Source organism: Mercenaria mercenaria, chromosome 9 (assembly GCF_021730395.1).
Source record: "Mercenaria mercenaria strain notata chromosome 9, MADL_Memer_1, whole genome shotgun sequence".
In the NCBI taxonomy this organism is placed as follows: Eukaryota; Metazoa; Mollusca; class Bivalvia; order Venerida; family Veneridae; genus Mercenaria; species Mercenaria mercenaria.
Window position 1 is genome coordinate 72,911,716 of NC_069369.1, and position 14,899 is coordinate 72,926,614.

At 31.3% G+C, this 14,899-nt stretch overlaps 1 long non-coding RNA gene across 1 annotated transcript; it reads left to right on the forward strand.

Annotated features, from left to right (window-relative positions):
- Nucleotides 1-9,077: 9,077 nt before the first annotated feature.
- Nucleotides 9,078-10,424, forward strand: LOC128559707 (uncharacterized). The gene is made up of 2 exons (XR_008372547.1): nt 9,078-9,302; nt 9,767-10,424. It is a non-coding gene; the product is annotated as an uncharacterized LOC128559707 (long non-coding RNA).
- The last annotated feature ends 4,475 nt before the right edge of the window (nt 10,425-14,899 follow it).

Here is a 14,899-nt window from a genome sequence, read left to right on the forward strand (position 1 = left end):
TTTCATGATAGATCGAAATTGAGTTTGGTCAAATACTAAATAACGGACGACAATGACAAGCGTGACAAGAAACGAGACGCTCACACTAACATGACTAATGGCGACATAATTATGCTTTTATTGATCGGAAGGATAAGCAGCTGCAGCTGGTGAGATGTTGAAATACAAACTGAAGCAGTAATCTTACTGCAGTGATTGATTGTGAAAAAATTCACAAGGCTCTTTTTGTATACTTGGTAATAATATACTAGACTTTTTGTAATATCATTGACCTTGATCTAATGGGTTCACGAAATGTCGTTTTCTTCAAAATTTCAATTCATATAAGACATTACATTTGAAATTCCACCTTCAAGAAAATTGTGTGGAAGACCAGAATATAAAATAGTTCACGAATATCAAAAAACTGACAAGGCATCGGAAGAAATACAATTTGCTATCTTCATAATATTTGCTAGAATCGTTTCATTAACAGAATTGTTGTTCCGTGAATCCTAGCTCTGACAAATAAAACATTGGCATTATTGAAATGACATTCTTACATTTGTACAGTGAAAGACTTAAGTCGCGGACTTTAGCCGCATCTTAACATTGAAAGGCTCTATTTGCGATTTAACAGCGAAATACCTCTATCACCTGATTGTTCCTACGAATAAGTTTAAGTTTAATAAATCTAGAAAAGTGTTTGAAATAATATCAACAATAAAAGAAAACGAACAATTTCATAACTGTATATTAGATGATATATATGCAATGGTTCTTTTTTTGATGTTCCCAAAGTAAAATAAGGTAAGGTGTACTGATTCTGTATAACGTTAATGTATGAAGTTATTTCTTCGCGGAAGCAATTTATGGCTATTATTTGCTTGTTAAATCAATTTGGTACACTTTGTTTAATTTTGCACAGCTTCGATTATGTGTAGTTTAAAACACCCAAGACAGTTTAATATGAAATATGCGTAGTCTTTTATGCTAAATCGTATAATGGTATGATTTTGAAGGATGATGTTTTAAAGCGACTAACCCACACATTGTGATTTGTGATTTTGGGTTGCGGGTTCATCCCGCTACCAAAGTTAAAGTGTATTTCTGACAATCATAGCATCTTTATTTGATTCCAAATCACATCCAAAGGATGTTCATGTGCTACACAAAATAGTCCTATTCATGAACAATGCGGATGAATTATCAATGAACAAGCAGTTCTTATTCAACCTGTATCCACTGGCACTGACCATTTAGATTATATAACATCTATCAACGACATCACAAGCTGGGTCAGGCAGAGTTCATCTTAGATATGAGGCACATTAAATTTGTATTTGTTTCTCATTCATGTATATTCATAGACTGGCATTTAAACAGAAAATAAATCTACCAAAAACCCGCAACCATCAGACATTTCACCGAAAGGCAAAATGCCGCCACGGTAATATATATTTGCATGGAACTTAATGGTTGATAAGTTTCTTGTTTCCAGAATTACGGGAACATTCGAGCTTTCGAAGTTTTTCTCCTTCACTTTTATAAACACGCTTTATAATTGTAAACATTGATAAATATAGAACGAGAAGCGACTGTATTTTTAGACACTATCATCACGTGAGCAGCGAACCTAAACTGCGCATGATACTAATAATGGAAGGAAAAAGATTATATAGCACTAAATGATACATTTGTAGCCTAAACATCAGGCATAGATATATTCAAAACTATTTCTGACTGCTCTCTTTATATATTAGACCCGTTATTACCCGTTTTAGGTCAATTTCTTTCTTTCATGCATCAATAAATATGCATCAATTCGATAAAAGGAACATCAATGTTTTTCTTATATTTAGACATTTGTTTTTCTAATATTTATATCAATTCTTCCCCTTTATATTTTAGTAATAATTATATTATGAAAGAATACAAAGACATTCAAGATCAATTAAAAAATAAATATCAATTTTATTGTAAGTATTGAGTCAAATGCCATTTACTGACTTTATATTTTCAAATGATATCCAGCGGTTTCAACTCTTATTAACAAAATTGTTTTACATTTGATCAAATCAAAATGATAACGCAATCCGTGATTGTTTATAAATCAAGAGAGGGGACAGTAACATGCTACTACCGTGTATATCACACGCGTCTTCTTTAGTCAACTACCGTGTAATGTCACATGTGTCGTCTTTAATCGCAAAATTTGCGTCTGCTTAAAACAACACTAAAATTATTTAAGAACCAATTTCAGTTTCAATTTCAATAAGGATCGCATCGCGCTGATCAACATGAAAGGGTATCTTTAATCCAACAATGTCACTGGTCAAGGAAAATACTCAGATTTTAAAAAGTTTTTAATTGGTTGCTTCTGAGTAAATGTTATCAATATAAATGCCTTTCTACGATTTATTTAGTTATATATTCTTTATTCTAAATAAATACACGTAGCTTTGCATTTGCTAATAATAGTGCATTGTGATTACTTGTTTTATTGGAATATATAAACTATTCATATTTGAACAATATACAATATTTTGATCTGTGATTATGGGTTCAGGAATAAAAAGTGCAATTTCCATGCGGATCATGCAGAAATGAATGCCGCGTGTGAGCTAATCAATGTTAAAAAATATTAAATATTTGGATCCTTACACAACTTACAAAATAAGTTTCAGATCATAACCTATGTAAGGCAGTTATAATATACACTTGGTGACTTTCCCTAACAAGACGATATATACATGGAATCATGAAAATACATGAAAACACTTCGATTTCTGACTCCTATTGCGTAAAAAATATTTTAAACAAATTTTGCAGTCTGCTAAATAACTGATCTTTAATAAGACAATTGCAGTAAATTGTAACAAAATATTTGTTAGAATCATAGGATTTTATGAGAAATTAAATCAGATAACTGTTGAATCTACCATAAGAAAAACACATGATGAAATCCCTCGAAGATTCTTCTCATTTTGCATCATTACGCATCTACTTTCAAGATATCTTGATTACTATGAAAAGTTGTCGCACATTTTTAGATTCTATTTGGAAAAACTGCATGGTTTTTTTAACGAGAGAAAACACTGCATTATTTAAGATATCTTAAAATGAAAGGATTTCATAAAACCTAGCTCATACTTGAACCTTGCGAACAATACCCAACACACTTTGATACGGAAAGAGCTGAATCAAACATTAACTCTGCCAACCCAAAGAATAAATGAGGATTAATATGCAAGTTAATTAATTATTTCTTATTCCATAAAATCGTTACTCATTATTCTATTTCCAATAAAATGTTTATTCATCAGATTCATTTTGAAAGTGTTTGTATCTTAACAAAATCTGTATTAACAATCAATATTACGCCTATACAATGTATATACTAGGCTTTCATCATCAATACGCCGGACTTCGCTATGAGTGTTATCTATATAATGCGGTTTACCATAGATAAAATAACATTTCTCATCAATTTATGAGAGAAAATGTTTTTATGCAATACACCATGTCACTCTGCAAATATTTTAGCTCTGGTATAAATTCCATACATACATTACGCCTCTACTAGCCTTACTGATCGGCATTACGCTTAGATTGCTGTACAGGGCATCAGTACTTAGCTTTGAATGCTACCTAGATAATGTGTTTTACCATATATAAAATAATAATTATCATAATTCATGAGAGAAAATGTTTTATAAGCAACAAAACATGTCATTGCGCAAGTATTTTAGCTCTAGTATTAAATTTATTTATACATTACTCCCCATTTTGCTACATTACGCGTCATTTTGCCACATTACTCTATATAACCGTATTTTTTCAAACTGACACGTAATGTTTGCAAGGTGTGCGCTGAAGGAATCCCGTTTTTTTTTATAAACTGGGAAACCCTTATCAGAAATCGTAGACGATTGTTTTTATTTTAGATTTATTAGAAAAACAACGATTTTCAACAGAATTCGATGAAGAAGACATTGTTATAACATCAAATATGCAAACTAAGTGTGAATATAGGAAAAGTTCGATATTTTAAGATCTCACACCACTGTGTGGGTTAGTCGCTTTAAAGATACAAATCATTTAATAAAATTGCCAATAATTTATATTTTATGATTATTTTTCCTGTTGAATATGTCAAATGTATGTAATACTTGTACATTTTTTACTCTCATTTCATAATTATTGTCGGCGAAAGTAAAATGATAGAGCGTTTAAAAAATCGCGGTTGCAATAGGTTTATTTTAGAGATAATTTATAGCAAAACCGTGTTTTAACACTGTTTATACATGATAGGCGGTTATGCGTAGAGTGCAATAATATTATTTCGTACGACGTGTAACCGCCGGAGTGTATAAATAGTCTTCAAACACGGTTTTGCTCTAAATTATTTCGATTCTAATATGTCTTTTAATATAAAATTTAGACCAGTTATGATAAAACTGTTTCTTCATGTATGGTACCAAATGGTAGGTCGTCACGTTCCTTTGTTTATACACGCCTGGACCGGAAATGGTAAAACGTCTCGCGAAATAGTTAAATTACAGCGCAAATGATGTTGAATAATTCTGCACAGCGAATAACCAACTAAGTTTCTCGATGCATACATGGCGCTAGGGTTTTGCTCTAAATTATTTCGATTCTAATATGTCTTTTAATATAAAATTTAGATCAGTTATGATAAAACTGTTTCTTCGCGCATGTATGGCACCAAATGGTAGGTCGTCACGTTCCTTTGTTTATACACGCCTGGACCGGAAATGGTAAAACGTCTTGCGAAATAGTTACATTACAGCGCAAATGATGTTGAATAATTCTGCACAGCGAATAACCAACTAAGTATGTGTGTAAATTAATCAAGATAATTGTGCTATGTGACATTTCGTTTTAAACATGTTTATAAGTAAAACATTTGATCACATTTAAAAGCGCTGTTTCTCGATACATACATGGCGCTAAATATCACGTCGACATGACGTCAACATAGAATCGTGATGATTTAAGCATTGCTAGTCATATTATAATTGGAACTATAAGGATTAATTGTTTCTTAGTGTTTATGCTTGTGTAAACTATGCAATGTAATGTACACATTTAAAATATGTGCATTATAAAGCCTAGTTACTTTTTTTATCTCTGATTTATATTGTTTTGATTATTCAGTGTTGTATATCCAAATCTTTTACCATCCGCGAATATTTTCGTGTCACGACGTACATTTCCGGTATTGGTGGCGTCTGGTAAATAAAGTTCTCATATCACCGCATGAAAATCCTCACAATTTTACATCGAGAAATGTGTTATACTTTTGTGTTCAACATGTCATCAGTACCTTGGATAGATTATTACAAAATGCAAAGTTGTTTTCCAAAATGTATGACCATTAAACATAAATTATGCTCAAGTAGTTTCAATTTGTGCTAGGTAATTTCATTCGGTAAATGTCTTTAGTATTAATCTTTAACCCAGAGACTTCCTTTGTACCCATTAAAGATGCGCACAAGGCAATGGGTACTTTTTCTGCACTATTACTGCAAGTTTAGAGGTGCTGAGTTTTTATTATTATATTTTCATAAAATTATCCGCTATTTCTTTGAATGTTTTTATTCTTTGAATCCTTTTTTACAGTATATTTCGAAGTTTAAAAAAGACGATTGATTAAAATATGTTAAAACACTTTTTAGTTCAAACAGAACAATATGCCCAACACATTATGCATAATGCTAAATTTACTTTTTATATTTTTTTAATTTGAGAGCATCACACCAGGGCCTCCTAAACGCCATTGTTAATTATTTAGTCCTAATCTTTATGAAATTGTTCATGCAAATCTGGTATAGTTATCAGCATGGGAACAAAATACTTGCACAGCTTTTTTAATATCTCTTGATTTAGTGAAATACTATAAAACTGATTTAGATCATTCTGATATATCGAGTTGTTATGAAATTATGATAGAAGAATTAACAGTCATGCTCTAGTCAAAGCTATCACATAACCTTCTATAGCTTGGCATCGGCCTTTTGATTAATAAATGCTCCTTTTAATACAATGCAACGTCTTCATACTCGAATATCATACCATAACTGAAACAAGAGGGGGCCATAAATATGGCCTCTAGAGTGTTAACAAGCTTTTCCTTTTGATTTGAGTGGGTGATCTAGTTTTTGAGTAAACATGACCCAGTTTCAAACTTGCCCTAGGAATCATTAAGATAAACATTCTCACCAAGTTTCATGACGATAGGGTTTTAAATGTGGCCTCTAGAGTGTTAACAAGCTTTCCTTTGAATTGACTGGGTGACCTAGTTTTTGACCCCATATGACCCAGTTTTAAACTTGGCATAGAAATCTTCAAGATAAATACTCTGACCAAGTTTCATGAAGATAGGTTATAAAAGTGGCGTCTAGGGTGTTAACAATCTTTTCCTTTGATTTGACCTGGTGACCTAGTTTTTGACCCCACATGACCCAGTTTCTAGCTTGGCCTAGAGATCATCAAGATAAGCATTATGTGCAAGTTTGTTTCAAGTCAAAGCATAAATGAAACCTCTATATGGCTGAAATGGCCAAAGTAGAAAATTTTAGACCAATGATGAAATCTAGCCTGTTTTCGAAAGAAACCGAGATCTTATTGTGACTTAAGTTGTTTGTAAGTGTGGTTAAAATCGAATGAAAAATGTCACTTCTATCGTGTTCACAAGGTAAAAATTAACAAATTTTGGCTCTTTCATGTGTCAATCAGGGGCCATAACTCCGGAACATATGATTGGATCTGACGGATTCATCATGGAATCCTATTGTTGTTAAAAATATTTTGCAAGTTTGTATCAAATCAAACCATAAATGAAGTCTCTATATGGCTGCAAAAGACACAATAGCAAATTTTGGCCTTTTAAGGGTTCATTACTCTGGAACCCATGATGGGATCTGGCCATTTTTCGAAAGGAACCGAGATATTATGCCAATACAAGTAGTATGAAGTTTGAATAAAATAAATTGCAAAATGTGGTCTCTATCGTGGTCACAAGCTAAAATAGCAAATGTTGGCCCTTTAAGGTGCCATAACTCTGGAACCCATGATGGGATCTGGCCAGTTTTCAAAAGGAGCCGAGATATTATGCCACTACAAGTTGTGTGCAAGTGTGATTAAAATCAGTTGCAAAATGTGGTCTCTATCGTGTTCACAAGAAATTGTGGACAGACGGACGGACGGACGACGGACGAAGGGCGCATTGTCGAGCTTAAAAAGCCATTCAAGTCACAATTATATTATATTTGTCTTTATTGAACAGTACGTTTGAAATAAATGTATGAATGAAATTACCTGGCCTTTTACATTTTCACGTTTCCTGTCCATGAATTAAAACAAACCACAATGAAGTTAAACTGTTGCAAAATTGTTGTTTCTTGAAATATCTCTAAAGGCTTCAAAGGTATTGCAAAACGGAATTTTAGATCTGGATTATAGGAAATGGTTTCGAGATGTTCCTAATTTGTGTTACTGTTTAAATGAAAACAGGAAACAGACGCTATAATTAGTTGGAATTCTTAAAGTCAAAAAATGATAATTTCAATTTTTTTCTAGACTTGAAAACAAAGAGGATACTTAATGTTTTCATAGATCGTCAGTATCAAATAAAAAACGTTTAGTACGCAATAAATTCGACTGCAAACGTAATAAAGCTTCGATCCACTAGTATCATATATTTCAGCTATATTAGCCTAAAACATTCGTGTTACATTTCGTACTGCTTACATAAAACTGAATAAATCAGATACGTTTATGACTGCGTTTTGTTCCTTATAGCAGTACATTTGTGTGTGTGTTCGGGTTTAAAGTCTATTTCAACAATTGTTCAGTCATAGAAACGGACGGTGTTTACTTGCAGCACTGATCACAATGCCCACACCAATAGTGCTGCCGCACTGGAATACAATATGTATCACGCTATAGACGCGTGAAACGACACCCCCACCCAGTCACATTCTGCTGACACTAGACTGATCAGTCCTAGAACTATCATCATAATGCAGAGCGCCAAGCGAGGAAGCTACTAGCACCTTTTTACGTCTTTAGTAGGACATGGCTAAGGTGCGAACCCACTACCTCCCGGCCATACCCGAAGCGGACGCTCTACCATAATGCTAGCGAGATGAGTAAAAAGTTCAATTCATCAAACCAAGATGAAAGGTTCAGTTGCATACAACGATACAATACAGCGTATAAATGTTCACGTAATGTATATACTCGTATCTGTATAATTAAAACTCTTTCTGAACCGATGCTTTTCAGTATCAGCATTTTCAAATTTGTATATATGAATGAAAAAAGGTTTTCTAAAATCAGGATTCTGTGACGAAGATAAAAGAAAACAAACACTAGACTAACATTTTGCCTTCCGCGTAATGAAAAAAGTCCTGCTGATCGAGAACTTATGCAAAAATCAAGCAGACGCAAATGCCATGTCAATTTCAGTCAATGCAGCCCGTCTGACGAAGGAAAAGATACAGGAACCAGTGTCTTTACCTTGAGGCTTTCGCCAAGAAAATGCTACTTTAGCGATAGTCATTGCAATCCACATATTGCGATAAGTAAATGCTGTAAAAGTGGCTGCACGCTAAAAGTTCAATATGGCACAGTATATACCGTATTTTTGTGATGATAACCATGGTACGTTTGGCTCATATGATTAGGATTATTTGTTTTGTTTTCTATGTTTTCACGCATGATATATTATTTGCAAAATAATGTGCAAGTTTATTGTAAAGTGCTTTACACTTGATCCAATTCAACGTGTCTTTGAAATGCTTTACATGCATGAACCCTAGAAAAGCAGAAATCAGGAAAGCCCTAAGCAGTGAATATTAGGATGGTTTTGAAACATCTGACCCCACTTGACCTTTTGACCCTCGGTCCAAACTAACCAATACCGGACAATTTAAAACCCACAGGTTTTGACAACTCATTGTGAAAACCTTCTGTTTGATGAACGTAAGTCCCTGGGAGCTTTTAGCTTCCATAAAGTACTGAGAAAATACATATTAAACTTTCAAAATATCTTTAAAAAGCCTTAATAAAAACTTAAAAAACGTTATACCCGGACCGAAAAACAATTTACAAAATAGTTTTAGCCTCCGGTTTAAAGCCGATATTGACTTTACAGTGTAAACAGATATTGGGTTTCCATTATAGTATTTCGCAATATTGCATCAGCCGGTTACGACTAGTTTTATCAATACACATAACATTCTTTACTGTTTTAAGTATTATAACGAAAAAAGTGGAATTTAAACAACTGAAATGTAAGTTTTATTTTATTATTTTTTTATTGTTAACAAGCTTATGTGTGTGTTCGGGTTAACGTCTTTTTCAATAATTTTCCAGTCATATAAACGACGGTGTCTGCTTGTAGCAGTGAGCACAATGCCCAACTTTATTTTGCTGCTCACTGGAATATCACGCCGTAGACACGTGGCATGATACCCCACCAGTCCCAACACTATCCCCATAATGCTGAGGCGCCAAGTGAGGAAGCTGCTTGTGCCATTTTTAACGTCTTTGGTATGACTCGGCCGGGGATTGAACCCGCGACCTCCCGCACTTGAAGCGGACGCTCACCACTAGGCTACCGAGGCGGTTTTTTTAACAAGCTTAAGAAAATAATTATATTTTTAACTCTTTACCAGTTTTTTACTATTTACTATTTATACGTTGTAGAATAAGTATGTTGATATGGGTTTTTAATGTTATTTTGTTTATTTTATAGGTATTCAAGAATTCTACAAAGATATTATTAGCCAGACGAATTACAACGTGAAAAATCCAAGACTTTATAAAGACAACGAACGTTTAACACAAAATATATCATCGGAAGACTTCAAGAAAAGAATGTTAACCATAACATGGTTGAATATCATAATACTTTCATGTTGTTAGAATCACTCAACCGTAGGAGTATGCCATAGGTATACGCATGATTGAATATCATAATACTTTCACGTTGTGAGAATCACTCAACCGTACACTTATACCATAATCCTACGGTTGACTGAATATTATAATACTTTTATGTTGTAAGAATCACTCAACCATTTGAGTATGGCATAGGCATATGCATGGTTGAATATTATTAAACTTTAGTGTTACTGAAATCACTCAACCGTAGGAGTATGCCATAGTCATACGCATGGTTGAATATACGCTTTTGGGAGTAGTATGGAATATAACGTTTATGGGTGCATTTTTGATAGTAGTAAAGAATATTATGTTTTTGATACATTTTAACCCTTTTTATTAAAATAATTTATAATTGTTTGTTCATTATGTTTTACATTGTTTACTTTCAGTGTTTTATACAATAAATCATAAATGTTTATACCATTTTGTAACATTTTAATGAAAAATAAACAATAATAACCACAAAATGTGTTTGTTTTGTCTTGATATTGTATGTTATTATACTTAACCCCAGGTATATATATCAATCACTGTCCTTTGGTTCATCCGATATATAGAATTTGATGTAACTATCCGCCAAAAGCGAAAATGTTACTTCTGTAGATGCTGAATCGTCATAAGGATGAATGTCAATCACTGTCCCTTGTTTTAGATAAATATTTATTTTTTTTCTTATACTAGATATTAACTGATCAGTGTCAAAGTCCTCAACTGTTATATTTACATTATCAAATACATCATACATACGAGAATTGTATGATATTCAACATTCCACCACCTAAATATAAAATTGATATTGGCTTTTATCGGTTTATTTGGTTCACCGAGGGCCTGGTCCCCGTTAATAAAATCTTAATATCTATTAATACATTCCGGATTTTTTAACTTTAAACACCACCACTCAAAACCACATCTGTGCAAATAATTTATATTCTTGGTTTGTTTTATAAAATCTTTATAATCTCAAAATTCCAGGTTTTAATTTAAATGCATTTAAATAGTTCAGACCGGTCATATTTTCATATGTTGAATATATCCAGGCACCACGACGGTTAAAATACTTTTTCATTTTTACGTAATCATAAAGAGTGTTATTATAGTATTCAAAGAGAAACACTTCATGTCCCACTTCCTCTAGCCTTTCTTCTATTTTCCTGTCTTTTTTTTTAAGTTGAAGAATTATTTCAGCTAAATCATCAAGTCGTTTTGTTGTGGCAACTTCAGAAGCAGATAGATTGTCAACAGTATTCTTTGTTCTAGCTAATTGTGTTTCTTGTTTTAAGAAAACATTTTTTACTTTTGTAATTTCTTGGGTATTAGTGGTAATTTCTCCGACATTAGTGGTTATTGCTTTAGTATTAGCAGTAATTACTTGGGTATTAGCAGTGATTGATTCTCCTTGTTTAGCTGATATTTCAATTACAGAGTCCAAATCATTTATTATTATTTTAATTTTATCATTAAATTTATCATTAAATTCATTAATATCTTTTTGTAATAAACCTTTAAGTTTACTTAACTCTTCGTACTTTATATTGTGACTTGCATCAACATTATTAATCATGTTTACAAGTTGTTTTCTCAAATTTTCTAGCTGATTATTAATTATGTTAATTGCTTCAGTATTAGCAGTAATTAACTCTCCTTGTTTAACTGATTTTTCAACTACAAAGTCCAGTTCATTTTTATGTTCTTCAACTTTAGCATTAAGCTGCGTCATATCTTCTTGTAATTTTTTTGTAATATTACTTAAGTCTGCATACTTTAAATTATGACGGTTGTCAACAATACTAATCCAATTTCGAATTTGTTTTTTAAAGTCATCTATTTTAGAATTGAGCTCTTTTTTAAAATCCTATAATGCTGTATCATGATCATCACCTCTTTGTGAAGCTGCCTTTTCCAATTCAGATTTATATTCTGCAAGTTTATTTGAAAATAATTCTAATAAATCTTTATGCTTATTTTCAGTTTCAGTATTTAGTTTATTTATTTCGTTCTGATTTCTAACTGATACATATTTTGTAACTTTTTCTCAGCTTCAATAATCTTGGCTTTTAGTTCTTCATGTTTAATCATACTATCTTTTAATTCTTGAATTTGGGTGAATAAAATGTTTAAATTAACTCGAAATACTTCTTTTATGTTATCATCTGTTAAATCAGATTTCTCTTCAAGTTCTTTAATAGAATCAACCATAGCTTTCATTTCTTCTTCAATTTTACCTTGTAATTCAACTATTAATAATGAATTCTTTTTAAAATCTTTTGTTAATTCTTCAATATTCTTTACTTCTTCTTCTAATGTCTGTTTTATAGATTTGATGTCTTCAAGATTATAGTCATCTATTACACTTTGAACTTTTTTAAACATAAATCGTCTTGAAACTACATCGGTGGATTTATCTGGATTTCCTAGGTTGATTATTTTATTACCTCCCATATCTAATGCTCTGTTCATTGTGTTATCAAGTTCCTTATTTCTGTGAAGATATGATTCCATGTCCTTTCTAAGCTTTTTGTATTGTTTTTTAGTAGCATAATCACTTAAATCAATATCAAATTTAACTTTACTTATACTGTCAGGTTCACTTATTTGTTTTACATCATTAAAAACTCCCATTATATATTACCAGTAAAGTTTTTTCTTAAAAACTTCCTTGGTTTGTCAATATATAAGAAATCATAAAAGATGAGAGATCTTAGAGAAGAAATAATGAGAGAAAAAATAAGAAAAGCTACAAATCGGGATATGTACACTGAAATTTATAAGCCAATTATTGAAGGAATAGAAAGTCAAAAAGAACAATTATCAAGTCAGTTAAAAGCATTACCTGGAATAAAACAACAATTAGCGTTCCTAGGTGATGAAATGAAAGACATACAAACATATCAGGGTATACCACAGCTATTCCAAGAACCAATACGATTATTACCGCCGAAAGATCATATGGGTTTGGATGATGAAGATGATGAGTTTGAAGACACTAGAGAATTTCCTGAAGAATCAGAAAAAGAATTTGAGGCAAATTTAGATGTAAATATTGATAAAGATGTATTATCAGATTGGAATTTACCTGTATTATCAGAGTTAGTAATAAACAAAGATAAAGATGATTGGATAAAAACAAGAAAAGAGGTTACCGAAAAATTAAAGAAATGTACTCGTAGAATAAATGAACACAGTAAAAAAAATCCAGATGAAAAAATTGAATTTTCAGATGCAGAACCTATGACTGTAGGTGAGTATGTTTCAGAGTTAAAATTAGACAAAAAAAAATCTTAAAAGATATGGTGAACGTTTATCAAAAATGATTAATGTCTCAGAGATATTTGGAAAAGGAATAAGATATCATAACCCATATAAAGTTTCACCAAATGGACAATATGGTAATTTAATTATTAACTTAAATAAACTTTATGGTCAAAACAAATTAATTGCTAAGGATAGAATAACTGGAAAAGAAGTCATTAACACTAAAGTAGATGATGATTTAATTGATTTGATTAATAAAAGATATAACAATAATAAAAAGCATTCAATTCATTCAAGAAAAATATTCAAAGAATTAACAGAAAAATCAGGATTACCTATCAATAAAAGATCTATGAAATTTAAAAAAGTAATTAGAGGTGAAGGTTATGACGTTTGTCCATGTAATCCAAAAGAATTGGTTAATGACTTGGAGTTAATTTGTGGTTCAATTGATGCTGGAAATAATAATGAAGGACTAAAAAATGAAGGTATTAGAATAATTGATGAACTATTAAAAATGAATTCACTTTTACCAGAACAACATGAAAAGTTATATAAAAATTATTTTTCTTGAATTTACACTTTTATTAAAAAGATATGTTTGATAATTATATAAATGGAACAAAAAATAGTATTAAGTTCTGAAACAGTTAAAGATAATAAAAATAAACCGAGTGATTTTACAATCAGATTTAGTCGTTCTTTAATTTTAGATAAAAATAAAACTTATGTTGTTGGTTTGGATAGTATTAACACTATGACCTACTCTTGGCATAATATTAGTGATGAATATGACAATAAAAGAATTCGTTACAATAATGGTAAAGAATGGAAAGATATTATATTTACAAATGGTTCTTACAGTTACACAGATATTAATAATTATATTAGGGAAACATTAATAAGTAATGGCGATTATGAATTTGATAAATCAGAAATTGCTCCAATAAGTTTGGAATTTGATTTAAGTAGTTTTAAGATTTTGATTTCAATTACAGATAATTTTAAGTTGGATTTGGAAACATCAAATTTTCATACATTGCTTGGATTTGAGAAAAAAAATTAGACAGTACTGAATGGGGAACTAAAACACCAAATATAACTAACTCTGTGGATACAATTTACATTCATTGTGATCTTATTGATAATTCACTTGTTGATGGTAATTTCAGTGATATTATCTATGCTTTAAGTACTGCAGATTTAACAAGAGCTTATCCATTTACAAAAGAACCACAAAGAGTTGGATTTTCTGAAATTAATAAATATATTATAAATTCAATTAGAATATATATTACAGATGTATTTGGTAGAATAATTAATTTTAATGAGGTTGAAACAAGTTTTACACTAATTTTAAAAGAAATATGAAATTATAAATTTTAGTTTTATATAATGTACAAAAAAGTTTATGACAAAAATAAAGGATATTTATTTATGTTGATGCTCACACGGGAAAGAAATCATACACGGAACAGGTATCTTTGACACTTTAACGAAATTGTTTTCAAGCGGAGTTGCATCTTCAATTAGCACAGCTGGAAAAAAAGCTTTGGAAACAGCAGGAAAAGCAGCACTTGAAAGTGGAACAAAAAAGGTTGGAACAGAAGTTGGAAATTTAGCTGCAGCAAAGCTTATTGGAAGCTTCACTGGAAATACTGATAAAATTGTTGAAAAATTTAAAAAG